Source organism: Frieseomelitta varia, unplaced genomic scaffold, assembly GCF_011392965.1.
Source record: "Frieseomelitta varia isolate USP_RPSP 00005682 unplaced genomic scaffold, Fvar_1.2 scaffold_147, whole genome shotgun sequence".
Classification (NCBI taxonomy): Eukaryota; Metazoa; Arthropoda; class Insecta; order Hymenoptera; family Apidae; genus Frieseomelitta; species Frieseomelitta varia.
This window is the reverse complement of record NW_025109161.1, coordinates 455,441-464,332: the sequence shown is the minus strand read 5'-3', so window position 1 is coordinate 464,332 and position 8,892 is coordinate 455,441. Positions and strand designations below refer to the sequence as shown.

At 33.1% G+C, this 8,892-nt stretch overlaps 1 protein-coding gene across 1 annotated transcript in view; it reads right to left on the bottom strand.

Annotated features, from left to right (window-relative positions):
* LOC122534212 (GTPase-activating protein CdGAPr-like) overlaps positions 1-2,029 on the bottom strand; it is a 15,872-nt gene extending 13,843 nt beyond the window's left edge. Inside the window, exon 1 of the transcript XR_006307851.1 lies at positions 1,775-2,029. The gene's annotated coding sequence lies outside the window, so the exon portion shown is untranslated. The remainder of the gene's footprint in view (positions 1-1,774) is intronic.
* Positions 2,030-8,892: the final 6,863 nt, after the last annotated feature.

Here is an 8,892-nt window from a genome sequence, read left to right as displayed (position 1 = left end):
CTAGCAGATAGTAGATCAAACATTGTAGGTCATTTGAAAAATGAGGAAAATTTTATTTTAAGTTCGTTTCGTAGTCTGTGAGCTAGTTGTTTTAAGAACTCGTTTCTAGAGAAAGAAAATGCACGATTTACGATTACTGGGTAGTGTGATTATATATAAGGAGATTTTTGGTACTGTTTGACTGTTTGGGATGGTTACTCTAAAAAGTAACTGCGTTCTTTTTCTAGCAGATAGTCTAAATATTGTAGTATGCGACTGAACGTCATTTTAAAAATGGAGGAATTTTATTTTGAGTTCGTATCGTAGTCTGTGAACTAGTTGTTTCAAGAACTCGTTTCTAGAGAAAGAAAATGCACGATTTACGATTATTGGGTAGTGTGATCATGTATAAAAGGATTTCCGGTGCTGTTTAACTGTTTATATATATATATATACATATTTTCACAAAGTTCTGAAACAAAAACTTTATCAGACATTATTACATCTGAAACAAAAACTCTATCAGACATTATTACATCTGAAACAAAAACTTTATCATTATATATATATATAATGTCTGATAAAGTTTTTGTTTCAGAATTTTGTGAAAAAATTGCCTTTCAAACGCAATTAATTTTTGACGCGGCAGAGAAAATTGGAAATTTTCTAGTACATGATTTGGTGTGTGTGATAAGAGACGAAGGTTCATGTCGAACATTGCGCATTGCAGTAAGGTGGATTCGTCAGTGAATACGGCAAGTATTCCTAGTAAAGTACTCGATAAAGAATTGTTGAACAACTTTCCGGGAAAGAAATCGTACAACAAATTTCGAGATTTCGCTGTAAAGAGGAGACTTTCATCTTCGAAGATTCACGATGGATTCAGTTGTGAAAAAAATTTCTACCTAATTAAAATTAAGGTTCGCAAGGACTTTCGAACTTGCAAAATTTTCATTTATCCTCCTCGAAATGATGTTGAGAAAATTTCTTTGAAAGAAACGAAAAATTCTAAGTGAAAATGTAAAAACTGTACAAAAAAAATGAAGTTGCGCTGTAAAAGCAAAGACTTTTCGCGCTTTAAAATAACCTTTTCTTTCGCGAAGTTGCAAAAGTTTAAAGACACCGAGAATTTTTCATCGAATATACGAGATACACTTTCCGTATCCACTACGGTAGCTTAATATTCGAGCATACACGTATGGAAACTTTTTACGAATGTAAGAACTGTACGTGTTACTCGAAACGTTTCGAACGAACGAATGATTGATTTCCTTAACAATTTACTACGTGGTTGACTTTCTCTGACGTGGAAACGTGACGTATAATAAAATAAACGAAATACAATTTTGTAAATTACATCTGCAACACCAGATTGTAATACATTTTATAAACTACATCTTCGGGTACGAAATCATGATCACTCTGGTATTAAACATACGGCAGTAAATTTCATACCAATAAAATAATAAATTTTAATAAACACAACACAGTAAAAATTCAAATCATTCCCTCAGCATCTATCGTGCAACGAAGAAAAAAAAAAAGAAAAAAAAGAAAAAGAAAAAAAAAACAGTTTTACAACTCTCATTACGATGTTAATCAAATTTCAAAATGTTTCGAGTATTCATAATATTCACAAACGTGAAATAACTCGATCCGACAGATGACAACGCAATGTGCATAGAGCATAAATTTCTCAACGTGTTCAACACACACTGCGCCGATTACTCTCGTCACGTGACCGTTCGTCAGTATTCATTTGCCAGGAAAAAAAGGCCGACAGTTTTGTACGAACGAAGTTTGTATAGCTGCCGCTGGATTACGGCCACGTAACACCATCCGAAATCAGACTTGAGATCGAACGCGGAGATCGTCTCGTGTATCTTGCCTAGTTCGCGAGCATCGCACTCAACCCAGTTGTTCCAAGTTAATGGAACTAAATTATTCACCGATCCACCGAACTTGCGCGTTCCTCACTATCTATACTTCAGCCCGTTCCAACGATTTTTATACCGATACCACGCTGAATATTCAACAGAAAGTGATTTTTACGCCGTCGAGTATAATTTTGTTGTCCCGCGGTGTTCGACTCATTAAAATCCAATCACCAACCACTTACGCAACGTGTGGTGGTAATTTGCAATTCGGAATCGACTTTTCAACGCTCCGGTTTGCGGAAGAAAATATTCAAGAATATTGCAATCGAAACTGCCGTATTTTCTCAGTTTTATGTATATTTAAATGTATTTAATATATTTAAGTTAATATATATTCAATTTAAGTTATAGATATATATAATATATATTATTATAAAATTATTATTATAAAATTAATATATATATAATTATATATATAAATAATATATATTTAAGCTTTAAGTATATTTTAAATATATTTAAGTATAATCTCAGGCAAAATAAATAATAAATTTATTACTTATTAATAATTTCTATCCAGTGATATCATAGCGACGAGTTGAAAAGGAAAACGACGAANTTATTGTGTACGGGTTTGGTCACTCGTTATGGTCCGCAATCAGTTGCCAGCGCAAGAGGTTAACCAAACTGGGGTTTTTTTGCCCCAAAAGTGCAATATTTCCTCAGTTTTAAGTATATTTAAATATATTTAATATATTTAAGTTAATATATATTTAATTTAAGTTTTATATATATATAGAATAATATATATTATATATATATATATAAATAATATATAATTTAAATTTTTTACCTCTACTTAACCTGTCGTTTAACACTTGGTTGGCGATGAATGGACACGAGAAATTACTCCTTAAATAGCAATATTAATCGCTGGAGGCTCGTGTCGTCGAAATGTCAGTCGTATCGACTCGCGAGGACGGGAAAAAGGAGGCGCAATTTATACGTTGTGTGTGTCGTTAATGCTAAAAGGCAACTCCCTTCGGCCTTTTCGACGCGTCCGTACAATAACGCCCTGATGGAAATAATAGTCTTCAGCAGAAAGAAAGAAAAAGAGGGAAGAAAAATAGGTCATTCGGAGTAACACATCCAATCAAGCAATAATAGTGGCAACCTTGGAGAGGGATGAAACTGGGGCGAAAAGCCCAACGGCAAGTAGAGATTCGGGATACGAAAATTGGAAGCTCGATACCGAAATTTTTCCTCGAGATGCCGAACTTTTCACCTCGTTCTGAATTATTCACTGTCCCCCGATTCAGTATCGGAGTATCTTTAAATTTCTATACGTACAATACACGGGATACGTACGAAGGTGTCACGTGCATTACTTTCATTAAAATCGAACAGCGTGCGTCCGATGTAAAATGACTTTATTGCAACTGATACAAAAATCGTGGGTCGCAAAAGGTATTCACAGTGACATTCTCGAGATTTTTGAAAATTAATCCATTTTCTCGAAGACTTTCCGTGGAAAATACCAACTTACTGACGAAGATTAGAGGAGGAAGATGTTGACCGTTTGCGCGGACCATAACGAGTGACCGAATCAACAACTCGTATACAACAACTTGTCGCTTTCTTTTTCTTTTGAACTCGTCGGTGTTATATCACTGAATGGAAATTATTTAAGAAGTAATAAACTTATCATTCGTTTTGCCTGGGTTATAATCAAATATACTTAAAACTGTGAAAATGTTGCAATTTGGGACAAAAAGTTCCAGCGCAAGAGGACAATTTGAGCACAATTCTGTTGATCTTCTGATCTTAATGTTTCGTGGTTACGTAACTAAATTAATTCAACGTAATTAAAAAAAAAAAAAATGTACGTTCGTTTTTATTTTTTTGCAGACAAAATACGCAAACGTGAAGACGGAAATGCCCAGTGTGAGGATACAATATATGAGATTTGATGAATATTTAATTAACTGATGTCTAAATCAATATTTACGAAGTTCAACGAGCATTTTCATCGCAAACATGATATTTTGATACAGTAATATCATGTTTATTCAGGTTTCATTCCCCTGTAACTTTTGCATGTGTAGACAAGAACGTTTATGTATGTATATCTATAGACAAATCTAATTTCTCGATTTCGATGTCGCTCGAACAACTTGCGAATACAAGTTTAAAGAGATAGAAAATAGAAGACATCGTATCACGAAATCCAACCTATCGGACGTCACATAAATGTGAAATCGGGCGAAGAATCATTTTTGAAACGTTCAATAAAACGCAAAAATAGAAATAGAAATCGAGGTAGAATGACAAATTTGACAACGTGGATTTACTTATTAGATTAGTATCAAGTTTCTTGCTAGCGATTTTCGTATTAATACGCTACGTGATTCTTTCTTTTCTGTTTTTCCAAATTTACTCGAATTTAAGGCATGGCGAATTTAAGCTGATTCAACTTAAAATAATATAAGCGATATCGTATACAAGAAAATATAAATATAACGTGTAACAAAATACATGTAAATAATAGATGATAAATATAATTAATGTATAAAATAATAAAAATATATAAATGTAAAATAATAAAAAAATATAAATATATAAATAACAAAAATAGATAAGTATAAAATAATAAAAATATATAAATATAAAATAACAAAAATATATAAATATATAAATAACAAAAATATATAAATATATAAATAACAAAAATATATAAGTATAAGATAACAAAAATATATAAATATAAAATAACAAAAATATATAACTATAAGATAAAAAAATATATAAATATAAAATAACAAAAATATATAAGTATAAAATAATAAAAATATATAAATATAAAATAACAAAAATATATAAGTATAAAATAATTAAAATATATAAAAATAATAAAAACAAATATAAAATAACAAAAATATATAAATATATAAATAACAAAATACAATAAAATAGAATAAAAAGCACAAGTTTCTAACAATTGCATAAACAGCAGAACATCTGATACCCGATAGTTGCTGTTAATCTCCTCTTAATGATTTGCGTTCAATGACAAAAGAAGAGAACGTGACGTCCGATATTCATAATGGGTAATAGATAAAACACATTGACGACGATGCAACGAATAATTTAGTCACAAAAACGTACGTGCACGAGGACGATGTATAAAGAATCGTCCGGGTCATTGAATCGTTTTAACCCTACCGATCCCCCCCCCCTCCCCTCCTCTAATCTCATTTACGAAACTATTCTATTATTTATGAGGAAATCGGACCATCTCTAACGCAATAGAACTGAAAAAATACTCGTTCACGCCAGAAAGATCACGCGGTTTCGAGTCAAATAACATCGCCTCAATTATTCAACATGATAATCAGGTTATCATCTCGTTCGTTTTTAATCGAACGTAATTTTTTCTCGGACAAAAGCAAAAATATCTGGTTACACGTTGCAAACACTACGAATTGAAGAATTGAAGAATCAGTATTTTATGTCATATTCTGCGTCGCGAAGTAATGCGAAGTACGATCCGCGGTTATTTGCACAATTTGCCTGAATATAAATTTAATATTATATTTAATATTATATATTTGCATGAATATAAATTTAATATAATATTAAATTTAAAAATTTAAACGTGGAAACTGACAAATAGAAAATTATATTGTTTATTATATAAATTTATATAATTTATCTGATTTAATTTATTTGTTATATAAATAATTTTATATACAAATTTATTATACAAATATATCGAAATTTAGTTTGAGAGGAAAAAATACGTAATTATTTTAATATACATTTTTGAGAATTACAGTGAACTTGGACAGTTCACTTCTTGCAAACTAAATTAACGTCCATTGTTATAAGAAATTTGTAACATTTTTCAAATCGCGGAAAAATCGCAGCGGCGAATGAAATTATAACTTCGTCAGGAAACAAATGAAATCGCCACAAAAAAAATACTGTTTCACAGCTTCGCTCAGATTAAATCAAACTGCACAAATAAAATTTCGTGAAAATTTTTTCTGCCATTTGTGTCAATTGCTTTTTCTAACTTGGAGAAAAATAAAGGAAAGAAAAAAAAAAAAAAAAATTGAGATCATTTCGAATCACGATAGGGAAAAGTATCTACTTCGGCACGTGTAATATCGTCGCGTCGGGAGGGTGGTTTCGAAATTCCGCAAGAAAAACCCCTGCCCATGTAGACGGTGGTGAGTCACAGACCGTAAGTGCTGCGATTCAATCTGCGAAAGCTGCGTAGAAACGCGCCACGAACCGCGCCCATCTTCGTTACGAACGACGTCCCGGAAAAAAAAAAAAAAAAAAAAACCTATATGACGATGGCTCCACGTTTTTCCCCCTTCTTCTCCCTTTTTCTCTCGCTCCATTTTTCTTCCACGTCTTCTTCCCTCCTTTTCCGACGCAGCACTTTCGAATCAATAATCCTGAACAAGGACCAGCCTTTCTTTAACCGTAGGAATTCAAAGGCCACCCCTTTTGTGTCTGCATTCCGACTCTGGCAAAGAGAGCCCCGGAAGGCCTTTCAGCCCTCTTTCTCATTTTGCAACGCGTCGAGCGATCTTACGACTAAATGCATGAGAAAACGCAGGTATAAACGTTTACGTGCAGAAATCGACCCGGAAGAGAAACACGTATACAGACGTGTACCTGTCAAACTGCAACGATTACATCCTCAAGTAGAAGGTTCGATTATTTTTCGCAACCTTTCGTACGAACCCTTCGAACCTGTTAGTTTTTCTAGTAACAAAATTGCAATATTTCCCCAGTTTTAAGTATATTTAAATATATTTAATAGATTTAAGTTAATATATATTTAATTTAAGTTTTTTATATATATATATATAATTTAAGTTCTTATATATTTTAATATATTTAAGTTTTAAGTATATTCTAAGTATATTTAAATATAATCTCAGGCGAAACAAATACTAAATTTGTTACTTATTAATTATTTCTATCCAGTGACATCGTCACCGACGAGTTCAAAAAGAAAGCAACGAATTATTCTACACGGTCTGGTCAGTCGTTATGGTCCGCGAATCGGTTGCCAGCGCAAGTGGTTAAAACCATCATTTATTATGAAAAAAAAAAAAAAAAAATTTAAGAAGCTTTCACATATTTAATATTTCCGATGTTTCAATCTTTCGCTTCGTGCAACTCCCGAATTTGATCAGTATCTATGAAATTTTTAACGATATCGAATTTCAATATCTCTCTTAAATTTCCTTGATTAAATGTCGAATCCGCTTTAACGATAAGTTTCACGTTCGTGTAATCAATAACTTTTTTAGATAGATTTTAGAAGCAATGCCCAACATTCTGTTCGTATCATATTTATTTAATTAAGTTACATTAAATTTTTTGGTTCTTAAATCAGTAAAAAATTTCAAGATCTATGAAAAAATTTATTCGTTCGTATTTTTCAGATCTATCAAAGTGTTTCAGGGTTTAGAGCGTTTTGCATAACCGCCAAAGTTTTCCGAAAAAAAAAAAAAAAAAAGTACCAGTTCAATTGAGAACGAAGCACGTTATCACGTTGGTCTTGAACACAACAATCAAGAATCCCGCGGAAACCGATGCAAGTTCCCGGTCGGTTCAACAACTGGGCTCGAGCTTCATTACCCTTTGCGCGAAGTTTCTGTTTGCTTATACTGAATACACCTTGCACTTGGTAAACTTCATCTCGCCTTAGCTTTGCTCCCCCCGGGGAGAATCTCCAAGATTTTTTCCCCGGTTTTAATCTCGATCGCAGAGGGAATCTTGATTTATGACCTACGATTCTCAAAAATCTAAGAATAGGTTCACGAGAGGTATCCAAGCGTGTTGTACGAGAATACTTAAAAATTTCGCTCGTCCAGAAAGGTTTGAATCTGCGATGCGTGTCGCGCGCATTGCAATAAAGATAATCTTCTAAAAATTATAAACACGTCACGGTCATCGAGAGAAGATTCTCCGAATCGGTCAAGCCGCATCTTTCAGGAATAAAATCAAAACTTTGTCGAGGATAAATAATCTGCTGATAAAATAGCATTACTGATTCGTTTCCAATGACTCGATCGTTTCGCTATGAAGGAACCTCTCGTTTCTTCCCTCTCGTGTATCGAGACACGTGCCTGTGTTCGCCAGAACATCCGTCTGGCGTTGGCAAGAAAAGATTCTATTTCTGGCGTGCGAACGTAAAATTCCGCACACCATTATTTACGTCTACTCATCTCTTCCAATCATTGCGGCGGATGATTGGAATACCCTGTCAAGCGTGAAAACCCATCCCGCCAATATTTTACTCGTCGATACTAACAGCCAACGGAATAAAGCGGGCGTGTGCCTCTGTATATACACGTGCTACACAAACAATAGCAGTATTCCCTTGTAAAATCCTATTGCCATGGATCCGTTTCAATGAAAAGGATCGTCAATCATTCTATTAATCAATTCAGCTACTGGCTGGATTAGTTCGAGAAAGCTGTCGACCCTTCTCCTTCCTCTTCATCCTATCGAATTAACAATCAGCCCGATGTTAATGATTTCGCTCTACGTACTATCTCGCCGATGACAACCTAACCTAAAAACAAACTGTTGGAAAAATTTAACCTAACTTGAGCAGATCTGATCGCGTTGATTGAGCATTTACAAATATAAACTGATTCTAATTTTTACCTAAGCAAACTGAAACGATAATTCTCGATTTCACCTAGAAAGTTGTAGTAAAATTTCAGTAATTTCCTGAACAGATTGTATCGTATAAATTTATTTATACTAAGCTAACCTGACCTGAAATTTAACTAATTTTTTACAAATTGATTACATTGCACGAATAATCCCTCGCCAATTTTTATTTCTGTAATAATAGCCTGAGCAAAATAAAATGATCTTCGATAACAATCTAACCTAAAAACTTAACTAATTTCCTGCGGACTGATCCCATTGCATAAATAATTATGTAATCTTGCTCAAATTTTTACTTTCATGATGATAAACCTCAGCGAATTAAAAT